Source organism: Orcinus orca, chromosome 20 (assembly GCF_937001465.1).
Source record: "Orcinus orca chromosome 20, mOrcOrc1.1, whole genome shotgun sequence".
Lineage (NCBI taxonomy): Eukaryota > Metazoa > Chordata > Mammalia > Artiodactyla > Delphinidae > Orcinus > Orcinus orca.
In genome coordinates, this window is record NC_064578.1 from 46,716,672 (window position 1) to 46,730,327 (window position 13,656).

The 13,656-nt window shown below is 43.6% G+C and overlaps 1 long non-coding RNA gene across 8 annotated transcripts in view; it reads right to left on the reverse strand.

Annotated features, from left to right (window-relative positions):
- The window catches only part of LOC117201814 (uncharacterized), a 44,613-nt gene that overhangs the window by 21,231 nt on the left and 9,726 nt on the right, over window positions 1-13,656 (reverse strand). For 6 of the 8 annotated variants that reach the window (XR_007474417.1, XR_004483952.2, XR_007474415.1 and 3 more), the window contains exons 2-3: window positions 8,456-8,572; window positions 6,185-6,300 (exon numbers count right to left, since the gene is read on the reverse strand). This is a non-coding gene — a long non-coding RNA (uncharacterized LOC117201814). Of the gene's footprint in view, window positions 1-6,184; window positions 6,301-7,794; window positions 7,922-8,455; window positions 8,573-13,656 lie in introns of all 8 variants that reach the window. The other 2 variants (XR_007474416.1, XR_007474420.1) reach the window with 2 other exon arrangements.

Sequence of the window (13,656 nt, forward strand, 5' to 3'; positions counted from 1 at the left end):
TTCTGTGAGCTGTTCTAGCAAATGATCGAACCCGAGGAGGGGGTGATGGGAACCCCCAATTTGTAGCCAAGTGGGACAGAGGTTGCAGGTAACCTGAAGACCCACTGCTTGCCATAGGTATCTGAGTTGGGGGTTAGGCTTGCGGGACTGAGCCCTTAACCTGGGTGGGACCTCAAGCTAACTCCAGGTAGGTGGTGTCAGAATTGAATTGAATTCTAAGACATGCAGTTGGCGTCCCCAGAGAACTGGAGAATTTCTTGGTGTGGGAAAAACCTCCACAGGTTTGCTGACTGGTACTGAGAGCTGAGTGGTGACTAGAGGAGGAAACAGCGTTTTTCCTTTTCACTGCCTGCCAGCCAATCAGGGTGAAATTCCAACTTTATTTTTAAATGTAATTATTTACTTATTTATTATTTTTGGCTGCATTGGGTCTCCGTTGCTGTGCGCCGGCTTTCTCTAGTTGTGGAGAGCGGGGGCTACTCTTCATTGCCGTGCACAGGCTTCTCTTGTTGCCGAGCATGGGCTCTAGGTGCCGGCTTCAGCTGTTGTGGCACGCAGGCTTCATTAGTTGTGGCATGAAGGCTCTAGAGCACAGGCTCAGTAGTTGTGGGGCATGGGCTTAGCTGCTCTGCAGCATGTGGGATCTTCCCGGACCAGGGCTCAAACCCGTGTCCCCTGCATTGGCAGGTGGATTCTTAACCACTGCGCTACCAGGGAAGTCCCCCAACTTTTTAATGTAGCATAAAAGGCTCTTCAAGGTTATCTTCAGCGCAGTCTCATCTCCTTTCCTGAACTTTATGTTCCAGAAATACAGAAATTTTTGAGTTTCCTAAAGCAAATCGTGTTCTCAAGTCGCTATGCTTTGAATATACTATTGCCTCATCTGTCGAAAAGCACATAAATTCCTTTTTCAGAGGAAAACAGAAGATCAGAATATGTGCTTCCCCTTTAAGAATGGAAGTTAGTTTTCAATCCATAAAATGTTAGCTGGATTTGAAGGCCAAAGACAATCTCAAAGCAAATGAGTTTTTTGAATTCCACAGTAGTTACTGTTCTCAAGTTTTTAACACCCAAGGAGAAAAAAGATAAGAACACTTCCAGTGTTAATGAAACTTGTTAGTTTTTTTGTCCTGTTAAAGATATTTATACTTGAATTTTTTTTAAGGCTTGAAATATTTTTAGATGAAATCCATAAGTGAAAAGCAATGGTTGCTTTAAAAATTAGAGACGGTTTATAAAGTCGTAAAAATTAGAGTCGGTTATAAAGTCGTATAAAGATGATAAAAAAAGATTCAGTAATAATTTACAAAGCTTGTTCTTAAATTCAAAGTCTATTAAGATCCTTATGTGGTTATGTGGTTAAGAGAGAGATTTTGCTTTTTTTCTGTTTCTACTGCAATACTTTTTTTTTTAATTAAGTGATTTATGACCAGTCTTGTTTGGTTTTTCTCCAGCATAAATTCCCCCATGAAAAAGGACTTCCAAGGCAAACACTGAGCTGTTTATAGGACCCCACTGGATTCAATATCTTCCTCCAGTGAGTTGGATTATAACTATTTGCATGACCATCCTTCCCCTACACTGATCCTCCTTTTAGCCAGTAACTGTGGGTTTTGGTCTTCAGACTCCACACTGGTAGCACAATATCTTTCGTAGGGTGGACGCCTGTGAGTGAATGTAACAGCACTTTTGATGAAACCGAGTTCCCACGCAGCCCAATGCAGATGATCGTTATTTAACCCTGGGCAAGCTTGACTTGGGCAATGGTTGCCTGACTCTCCGGTAACTCGCGGACAGAAGGCGGAGTGCAGGGGGCAGGAGTGAGCGCTCTGGAGTCAGACTGCTCTACTTGGCAGTTGCCCGTTCCGTGCACTTGGGCAAGTGATTGAACTGCCCAGGGCCTGCCTGCCTTTCCTATAGAATAGTGGTGGTAATGATGGTTCCCACCTCCTCCTCCGTCGCAGTGAGGATTAAATGAGGTGATGCATGTTAGGTCCAGAGCACAGTGCTTGACACTTTTGAGTGTAAATATTCACTGTTGGAGTTATTTTCTTTGAAACGCGGTCAGTGGTACTCACTTCATAGTGTTTTGTTTTAAGGACTAAATGGAGTGACGTGGTCAGTGACTGACAGTGATCTGACATACAGCAGGCACTCCTGCTTGTCTCCTTTACTTATTCTGGGGCAGTTCTGTCTCCCCAAAATGCACCCAGCTGAGTGGCTAGCTCTGCTACTTCTTGTGTATCACCCAGGGGGAGAAAAAGGTCTTCTCCAAAAGAAGGAACACTGGTTTACGCCAGAACTAACAGAGTGGAGTTGAAGGGCAGCATTGAAGACTGGTGAGAGATGAGGTAGGTGTTAGTTTGCTGGGGCTGCTATAACAGAATAGCATAGACTGGGTGGCTTAACAACAGAAATTTATTTTCTCACAGTTCTGGAGGTTGGAAGTCCAGTATCAAGGTGCCAGAAGGGTTGGTTTCTCTTGAGGCCTCTCTCCTTGGCTTGCAGACAGCCACCTTCTCACTGTGTCCTCACGTGGCCTTTTCTCTTTGCGCACATGCCTTTCATGTCTCTTCCTCTTCCAATAAGGACACCAGTCCTATTGGATTAGGGCCCCAGCCTTATAACCTCATTTAACCTTAATTACCTCCCTAAAAACCCTATCTCCAAACTCAGCCACACTTGGGGGTCAGGGCTTCAATGTACAGATTTGAGGGGGGAGGGCATTATTCAGTCCAGAACAATGTGATAAGGCAGGAGATGAGTAGGGACCAGAACCAGATCACAAAGGGCTGGCTTGGGGGCTTTCTTCTTCACCCACCCACCCCTGGTCTCCTGGGAATTGGCTCCATGGAGAGTCTCTTTCTGTCCTTTACCTTCCAGACAGGACTAAGCACAGCTCAACGGTGCATTTTTCAAGGTTGCCTGGGATTAGGGAGTTCCCTGATGGCCTAGTGGTTAGGATTCCGGGCTTCCAATGCCGTGGCCTGGGTTCAGTCCCTGGTCAGGGAACTGAGATCCTGTAAAGTGCATGGCACAGCCAAAAAATAAATTAAAAAGGGTTGCCTGGGTAAGAGCGGACCCAGTGGAAATCACTAGAGGGAAGTTGCCTGGAGAGCAAGCACACCCAGGAGGGATTATGCAAATTAGATGTACAGGATTCCCCCCTCCCCCCACTCCCCCACCCACCCCCCCCCACCCCACCCCACCCCACCCCCCCCACCCCCCCCCCCGCCGTTAGGCTTCCTTTTTTTTTTTTGGCTGTGTTGGGTCTTCGTTGCTGCACATGGGCTTTCTCTAGTTTCATCGAGAGGGGGTTACTCTTTGTTGTGGTATGTGGGCTTCTCACTGCGGTGGCTTCTCTTGCTGCAGAGCACCGGCTCTAGGCACGCGGGCTTCAGTGGTTGCAGTGCATGGGCTCTAGGGCGAGCGGGCTTCGGTAGTTGTGGTTCGCAGGTTCAGTAGTTGTGGCTCGCAGGCTCTAGAGAGCAGGCTCGGTAGTTGTGGCACACGGGCTTAGTTGCTCCACGGCATGTGGGATCTTCCCGGACCGGGGCTCAAACCCATGTCCCCTGCACTGGCAGGCGGATTCCTAACCACTGTGCCACCAGGGAAGTACCAGGCTTCCTTCTTTGAGTCAGTGGCCCAGGGCTTTTGAAAAAAAGCCTAAACCTGAACAGAGCAGTCCATTAATTCCTGCATTCCACAAATCTGAGTGCCCACTGATCCAGGGACTGTTCTAGGCCCTGGGGCTCTCGCAGAGTTTAGGTTCTAGGCCTGCACCGTCCAGTATAATATTATCAATATTAAGCACTTGGAATGTGGCTAGTCTGAATTGAGATGTCCTGAAGTATAAACTACACACCAGATTTCAAAGACAATATAAAATATCTCATTAATAATTTTTCTATTAAATGCATGCTAAAATCATATGTCCAATACATTGTATTAAATACAATATGTATTATTAAAGTTAATTCCATCTGTTTCTTTTTAACGTATTTCTTTTAAACAGGATTCCTGGAAATTTGACATGATATATGTGACTCACATTGGTGGCTCACATTCTACTTCTCTTGGACTGTGCTGTTCTAGAAGCTCCACCTGGAGACTCTGATCAAGCTCCTTCTAATGGACATAATCAGAGGGGACCTTAACTTGGACCACCATTCTTAAGGATTAGGCAATTTGGAGCAAATGCCTCTAGCTGATGATAGCTGTTTTAAAGTAAGCTGTGAGGATGGGGGAAAAAATGGGAAAAGGGGGGAAAGAAATGAGATCAGCAACAGCTGGAGAGACCAGAGAGGGACAAAGAGTGCTCTGAGGCCTGAGAGCACATTTCCAACTTGCCCTCTGTAGTAGGCAGAAAAATGACCCTCCAAAGATGTCCATGTCCTAATGCCTGGAACCTGTCCATATGTTATCTTACATGGCAAAAGGGAGATGCTGCAAATATGATTAAGCTAAGGATTTTGAGATGGGGAGAGGATTCCAGATTATCCAGGTAGACCCAATGTAATCACAAGCGTCCTTATAAGTGAAAGAGGGAGGCAGGAGAGTCAGAGAAGATGTGAGGATGGAAGCAGAGCTCGGAGTGATGTCACGCTGCCTCTGAAGGTGAAGGAAGGGGCCACGAGCCAAGGAGTGCAGGTGGTCTCTAGAAGCTGGAAAAGGCAAGGAAATGGGTTCTCCCCTCAAGCCTCCATAAGGAATGCAGCCCTATGACACTTTGATTTTAGCCCAGTGAGAGTGATTTTACACTTCTAACCTCCAGAATTGTAAGACAGTAAATTCGTGTTCTTGTAAGCCACTAAGTTTTTGGTAATTTGTTATAGGAGCTATAGGAAACGAATCCACTCACTTGCCTGCTGGATCTTTCTTTCTTTTTCCTTTCTTTCTTTCTTTTCTTTCTTTCTTCTCTTTCTTTCTTTCTGTCGTTTTCCTTTCTTTCTTTCTTTCTTTCTTCCTTCCTTCCTCCCTTCCTTCCTTCCTTCCTTTCTTTCTTTCTTTTTCTCTCCGTCTCTTTTTTTTTCCTGGATATTTCTTTTGAGTCACACTCCTCACTAGCTGAGAGAGCCACTTCCTTCTAAGGCGTAGTGGGGAAAGCCCTGGCTGGGTCTTCAGTATACCCTGTGGGTCTCTGGACAAATCTCTTTTCCTCTGTTGAGGAGCAAGGAGATTGGGAAAACTGTGTGGAGTTCTAGTGGAGAGGACTGGCATATTTGTCTGCACTGGGTATCAGCATAGACGCCTTTCTAAAATTAGGACAGAAGAAGTCCCAGAGAATTGGCTAGTTGTTCAACACGCTGAGTCCTTTAAATGAGATAAATCATCTCATTTAATTCTGAGAAGAGCCCTATGACTTAGATATCTATGAGTATCCCATTTTAAAGCTAAGGAAACCAAGGTCAGAGAGGTTAGGTAACTTGCCCACAATGACTAAGACAGAAAACTATGAGCCAAGAGTCAAACCTAGGTTTACAGACTGCTGAGAACCACCCTTCTTACTGATGGGAGAGACCATGACGAACAGGATGGATCCATAAGTTTTATTCATTCATTCATTCATCTCACAGGTAGCTGGGCCCCTGTGCTTAGAATTCAGGGTACAGTGATAAACAACTCAGGCCGGACTCTTACAGCATGGAAGTCACATTCTATCAGAAGGACACCAACAACTCAGAAGTGAGCTGATTGTGATGAGAATGACGAGGAACATTAAGAGAGTAAAGTGAGAGGGAGTAGATGGGACTAGGAGGCTACCTTCTGAAGTAATATGTGGTTCTGAACTTGAGAGCCCACTGCCCTCCAAGGGGTGTCATGACCAAATTCATCATGTTTCCTCTCTTTTGTTTCCCTTGGTAATCCCCCCAAACACAAGCTCATCTCGTCATCTCAGGTTCTCTCATCTCCATCATTCTCTGTGTTGTCTTTTGCTCTACCGGCTCCTGCCTCACTCCATCCTTCCCAAACTCTTCCACTGCAACCCCTGTAAACCTTTCCCTCAATGTTCCCTCCAACTCTTATCTTAACTAAAACAGGACCATTCTCCAAAGATAATCCCACAATCCTAACTGAAGGCTCTTCATCCCCCCCGCTTGCCAAACACCTCAAGGTCTGGAGGAGGAGAGAAGTAATCAGGATATGCTGTGGAAACAAATGAACCCAACTCCCAGTGACTCACATAAAGGTAGAGACTCATTCTTGTGCCATGTCCAACATGGGTGGGCTGGGCTCTGCTCCACTTCTTCCTTCGTTAACCTGGGCTGATGGGGCAGCCTCTGAAACACTGCCACCCTCCTGGCAGAGGGAAAAGAGACATGGACAGCCGTGAGCTGGCTCTTGAAGCTTCAGCTTGGAAGAGATGTACATCACGGTGTTCACATTTCATTGGCTAAAGCGAGTCATATGGCCAAGCTTGATATCAAGTGGGTATACTTCAGGAGAGACAGCAAACACTGTGGACAGTAATACACCCTGCCATTCCTTGGCGTCCCAAAGCTGTGTCCAGATATTATTATTCCTTCTCCATACTCTTAAAAAAAAAGATCCTTCTTTCCCTTAACAGACCTCCTAGAGTAACAGCTAGACCTCTTCTCTCCTCTCTCTTCTCTCCTGGCTCTTCTGTCTCCCTAGAAATCTGAGAGTCACACTTACCTCCACCTGCTCCCTCACTCCATATCAGATCCTTTACCATGTGCCAGAGATTCAAAATCTGTCACTTCTCTCGGTCCCCACAGAAGCTACCCTCCCCCAAGCCATCACCATCTCTCTCCTGTACTACTACAACAGCAACCTTCCAAATCTTGCTCTACAATCCATTCATGATCTAGTAGTCACTTCCCTGCTTAATCCTTCTGTGGGCCCTTCCAGGGCCCCCACTGGGACCCCACGGACAGACCAGGGCCCTCACCGGGACCCCACGGACAGACCAGGGCCTCACCAGGACCCCATGGACAGACAAGGGCCCCACCAGGACTCCACAGTCAGATTAGGTCCCCCACTGGAACCCCACACAGAGACCAGACCATTGTCCTTCAGGGAGAGTCTAAAATCCTTACCCTTTCCCATTCCCAGATCCCTCTTCCCAGCAGGCTTCTGCTTGCTGCCTCAGCCTGGGCCACCATCCCCGTCACTCCACAGTCCCGCCACGTGGGGCTTCCTCAGTGTCATGAACTGATACTTTAATTACTTTAGGGCTTTCACAACCCAGTTCTCTTGAATCTGAAACTCTCTCCCTTCCCACCCCTCCTCATCTTTCAGGTCTCAGCTTCCTCACTGAGGCCTTCAGGTCTAGTTGGTTCTTTCTGTGCCTGTGCTCCCACAGCACCCCTACTGCCCCTTCTGAAACACTCACTCTTTTTTTTTTTTAATGATATTGTAGATGTATTTAATGTTTTTTTCTTCAATTTTTTCTTATTGCAGTATAGTTGATTTACAATGTGGGCCAATAACTGCTGTACAGCAAAGTGACTCATTTATACACTTATATACATTCTTTTTTATATTCTTTTCCATTATGGTTTATCACAGGATAGTGAATCGAGTTCCCTGTGCTATACAGTAGGACTTTGTTGTTTAACCATTCTAAAGGTAATAGTTTGCACCTGCCAACCCCAAACTCCCAGTCCCTCCCTCTCCCTACCCCCATCCCCCTTGGCAACCACAAGTCTGTTGTCTATGTCTATGAGTCTGCTTCTGTTCTGGATCAATAGATAGGTTCATTTGTGCCACATTTTAGATTCCACATAGAAGTGATATCATATGGTATTTGTCTTTCTCTTTCTGACATACTTCACTGAGTATGATGATCTCTAGTTGCGTTGCATCCAGGATGCTGCAAATGCCATTATTCCATTCTTTTTTATGGCTGAGTAATATTCCATTGTATATATGTACCACATCTTCTTTATCCATTCATCTGTTGATGGACATTACATTTATGTCAGAGAATGTTTTGCCTATGCTCTCTTCTGGGAGTTTTATGGTGTCATGTCTTATGTTTAAGTCTTTAAACCATTTTGTGAAACATTCACTCTTGTGAGAGCTTGCTCTCCCAGATTTGGAGCTGTGTGAAGGCAGAGACTGCCTGCTCAGCTGCTATATGCCCAATACATTGATTGTGCTCAGGAAATATTTTTCCAGTGAGAGAATGAATTTGTCATACATGAAGGCTGGGGGAGGGAATTAATAAAGGTGAATAGATGCAATTATTTATGATTGAATGAGCCTCCCGAGTTAATCAAGAGAGGCAAAAGAGGGCTGGGATGCTTGCGCCACCGCTGAATCACTTAGTCCTAAACTCACTGGACATCATTCCCTTCCTGCATTTCCCCCTGTGTTTCTAGACGTCATAAAATGCCTTCCTCACCCACACCTATTCAGAGAATCTGGTTTCGGGCCTGAGAGAGTGCTTCTGCCCCCCTTCCCCCTCCCTAACTCCTGCTGTCCTCACCTCTCCCTCAGTCCTCCTCAGCACATCCCACAGGTCCTCTACACCAAGTCAGCTGGAAAGGCTGGAGCATCACCAAGATGTTGCCTGGCCTCAGATTCATTCCTGAGCAGAAGGACCCTGAAAAAAGAAACATGATACATGAGTGAGACACATCCTAGGCCTGGGCTTGTTGAGTCTGTCTGCCAAACCAGGCTGTGCAATGGGTGTGATGGGAACAGCTTTGGAAAGGCCCCAGTGTCAAATCATAGTTCCTCCTTCTGTGCTACTAAGATGGTGTCTGAAATTATAGCATCGGAGACAGTATTAGTCTGCTGGGGCTGCCATAACAAAGTACCACAGATTGGGTGGCTTAAACAACAACAGAAATTTATTTCTCACAGTTCTGGAGACTAGATGCCCAAGATCAAGGTGTGGGCAGATTTGGCTTCTTCTGAGGTCTCTCTCCTTGGCTTGCAGATGACTGCCTTCTTTCCCCTGTGCACACACATCCCTGGTGTCTCTTTGGGTTTTTTTTGTTTTATTTCGTTAAATATTTTATTTATTTATTTGGCTGCGGCTGATCTTAGTTGGGGCACGTGGGATCTTTTAGTTGCTGCATGCAGAATCTTTAGTTGCGGCATTTAGGGTCTTTAGTTGTGGCATGCAAACCCTTAGTTGCAACATATGGGATCTAGCTCCCTGACCAGGGATCGAACCCAGGCCCCCTGCATTGGAAGCACAGAGTCTTAGCCACTGGACCACCAGGGAACTCCCTCTGGTGTCTCTTTGTGTGTTCAATTTTCTTCTTCTTATAAGGACACCAGTCACGATTAGATTAGGACCCACCTTAATGGCCTCGTTTCCACTTAACCTCTTTTTTTTTCAGTGTTTTAAGATTTTTAAATTTAATTTGAAATGAAATACAATTATTCATTCAACAAATTGGAAAATATTAAAACAACTGACATTATCTAGAGTGGGGAAAGAAAGTTTTATACACTGCTGACGTGACAGTAAATCATCACCTTTTAGGAAAGGCATTTCCTGTTAAAAGTTTTTAAAAAGGGGCATAAAGCTGTGACAGAAGTGTTATCTTGAGGAATCCATACTACAGGAACGAAGGGATTAGTAGCTAAGGATATGCTTCAGTAGCTAAAGATATGTTGTATATAACGGCACTAGAAGGCAATCACAACAAAACCAATCTGAATTGGAGACCATCTGAACGTCTGTTAACAGGGAAATGATTGACTAAATTACGGTATTTCCAATTCTATGGCTCATTCATTCACTCACCATATATATTTTTCGAGGCAGGCATTGTTTTACCGTATGCCAGGCATTGTTCTAGATACTGGGGGTAAGGAAGTGAATAATATAGATTTGACCTCTTTATCACGAAGCTTAGTGTCCGTGTGTGTGTGTGTGTGTGTGTATGCGTGTGTGTGTGTGTGTGTGTGTGTGTGTGTGTGTGTAGCAAGGGAGAGACAAAAATGATAAATGATAATAATAAGAACAACAGCAACCATAAAACAAGTCAGTTAACCTTTAGAATAATTGCCTGTTTCTAGAGGCAGGTACCTTGGGTTTTTCACTGAAAAAATTACATCCAGATTTTTACTCTGCTTTGAAATCTTTGTGTCCTGATTAGTTGCTCCTGGTGTGTCCTCTCACTGTATTTTGGAAATTTATTTTTTTAATTTTTTTTAACATCTTTATTGGGGTATAATTGCTTTACAATGGTGTGTTAGTTTCTGCTTTATAACAAAGTGAATCAGTTATACATATGTTCCCATATCTCTTCCCTCTTGCTGTATTTTGGAAATTTTTAATACCACTTATCCTACTTTATTTTTATGTTTTTTAAGTGAAACTTCAGACTTTATCTGGATTTCCCTAGTTTTTCCACCAATGTTCTTTTTCCTTTCCGGGATCCCAAGCAGGATGCCACATTGCATCTATTTTTATTTTTCCTAGCTTTATTGACATATAATTGACATATAACAATTGCATAAGTTTAAGGTATATGATGGAACGATTCGATACATGCATATAGTACGAAATGATTACCACAATTAGGTTCGTTAGCACCTCTATCACCTCACATAATTACCATTTTTTTGTTGTCCACTTAACCTCTTTAGAAGCCCTATCTCCAAATACAGTCATTTTGAGGTACTGAGGATGAGGCCTTCAACATATGAGTTTGGGGGTGGGGTGGGGGGAGACACAATTCAGCCCGTAAGACACATTCCTTAGTTTTAGGATATTAACAGTTCTTCAGTGTTCTCTGAATAAGAGAACTATCAGATTAATGAGTAATTGAATTTGCTGTCCATGAAAGCTAGGGACAGGATATAATTAATTTAAAAATGAATAGGTACAGTTAATTGTATGTAAACTAGCTCTCTGATTCAATGAGAGCAGGTGAGGCCTGGGGGCCCAGACACTTCCTCTTGGTTGGGCCATTCTTGAAGGAGAGACAGTGTACCTTAAGTATATCCTTGCAGACCAAAACCAAGAAACATGAATCCAGAGAAGTAAAGAGAGCTCTAGACTCAGCACTTTTCCTGGGGTTAACTGCATGAAGCCTGGGTGTTAATGAACCATGTTCACAGGAGAAAAGTCCTGGGACTTAAGCAGAGTGAGAGGAAAGATCAGAGACCTATATAAAAAATTCTAGAACCTGAGGGCAAACCTTCAGGTGGTACTTTTTTAAAAAGCTCTCCATCTGAAAAAGATGGTGGGAATATATGTTTGTCTCCGCCTTTATGATGAGTAAATGAAGAGAAAAAGATTTCCCCTGAGAATTCCTAACAGTAAGTCCATATTCCTGTGGGTTTAAAGCCTAAATTTGTACTATCTATGTAACCTGAAAGACCTCCAGACAAAATTTTAGAGTGGTCCCACGTTGGCTATTCCCATAGGTACACGGCATAAGCAAACACTAACTCTATCCAGGGAAATGCATTTTAAACCCAGGCTTTAAAGAATCTCCACAGATAAAATCCCAAGGAACGTGAGTTCCACAAACCACACAAGCAGAAGCAATAAACCTCAGAACCATACTCAGAGTTGGTATAAATATTGAAATTATAAGGTACTGAATATAAAATAAATGTTTAAAGAGATTGAAGATGGCGTTTAAAAAATACTGAAGGAAAAACAGAGTATCAAGATTGGCAAGGAAGATTTGAACAAGAAAAACTAGAAATTACATATATGAAAAATTTAAAACCCAGTGGACATATTAAATAGATTATATCACAGCTGAAAGGAGAAGAAACTAGAACACATATGTACTTGAAGAAATTATACAGGGACTTCCCTGGTGGCACAGTGGTTAAGAATCCGCCTGCCAATGCAGGGACATGGGTTCAAGCCCTGGTCCGGGAAGATCTCACATGCCGCGGAGCAACTAAGCCCATGAGCCATAAATACTGAGCCCGCGTGCCACAGGTACTGAAGCCCACGCACCTAGAGCCCATGGTCCGCAACAAGAACAGCCACCGCAATGAGAAGCCCGCGCACCACAACGAAGAGTAGCCCCTGCTTGCCACAACTAGAGAAAGCCCTCATGCAGCAACGAAGACCCAATGCAGCCAAAAATTAATTAATTAATTAATTTAAAAAAAGAAAGAAATTACACAGAGCACAGCCCAGGGAGAAAAAAGACGGACATTATAAACAATGGGTTAAGAAATATGGGACAGAGTGGGAAGGTCCAACGTACATCTAATTCATGGTTTTAAATATTTATTTATTTATTTGGTTGCGCTGGGTCTTAGTTGCGGCTCGCCAGCTCCTAAGTTGCAGCTCGCTGGCTCCTTAGTTGTGGCATGCGAACTCTTAGTTGCGGCACGCATGTGGGATCTAGTTCCCTGACCAGGGATCGAATCCAGGCCCCCGCATTGGGAGCACAGAGTCTTAACAACGGTGCCACCAGGGAAGTCCCTAATTCATGGTTTAAGAACAAAAAAGATAATAGAAGGGAGAGAGGCATATATGAAGAGATCATATCTGGGAATTTTTCAGAATTGATGAAAGATTCTTCCTCAAATTCAGGAAACCCAATGAATCCCAGGCAGAACATATTTTAAAACATCCAAGCTAGATATATAGTAAACTTTAGCACACTAAAGAGAAAATCATTAGACAAAGCCAAAGCATTACTTTTTATTTTTCAACAGCAATAATGGAAGCCAGAAGATAGTGGAATGAGACCCTCAAAGTGCCAAAATAAAATAACTGTCACACTAGAATTGTTTGTCCAGCAGAATCTTTCAAGAACAAAAATAAAATTATTGTTTAGACAAACCAAAAACTAGGAATTGATTCCCAGGACACCCTCTTCAAAAGAACTTCTAAGAGATATACTTCAGGAAGAATAAAACTAATCCTAGAATGAAGGTCTGAAATACAAGAAGGAATGATAAGAAAAGGAAAAATAAACAAAAAAAGGTAAACATATCAAAACTCTATCAAAAGTACAGTAACAATGTCAAATTTAGGTGTTTAAAAAAGAACTAACATCTTGAAAAACTTATAAATGGAGAGGATTTTGTTGAATACACATGAAGATATTTTTAGAGTAAACACTAAAAGAACAGCAAGTAAGTGTAAAACTTGCAACTAGCATAGAGGGGAAAATGGAAATGTTGGGAGGAGACTCAGTCCAAATGAATGCCATAAGGAGAATAACAGAAGAAAGCAAAACAGGAATGGATAATATGACTGGAGGAATTCTGTATCTCCCCTGTTTGGAGAGCAGATGAGAGCATCTTTGTTCAAGATTAGGTGAAACATGATGTTTTATGGTTCTTAAATGGAAGTTCAAATATGTGTAGAAAGATATGTATGGATGCTGAGTGGTCAAAAGGGTGGGTGAACTGTGTTGGTGACTAGTCCATTGTTTCTTAACCCAAACCCACCCTTTTGCACTCTGCTTTGCGGCTCTGAGGCCGCCAGCTCCCTACTTGGTTCTTTTCAGAGGAAGCACAAGAAAGAAAGACAAAAGGCTGGAAGGGGAAAGTACGTGCTTCTTCGTGTTTTGCTTCCCTTTCCTGTTAGCATCACCCCGGCAGTGGTTCTTCCCCCTGATGGCAGCAGCTGACTCCTGTCTTTTCCATACTCTCAGTCTCATTTTTCTCTCTCTGACATACAAAGACCAGCTGTCCCCTTGTCAGAGGCCTGGGTTCCAGCTCTACTGGAGTATTCCTTCA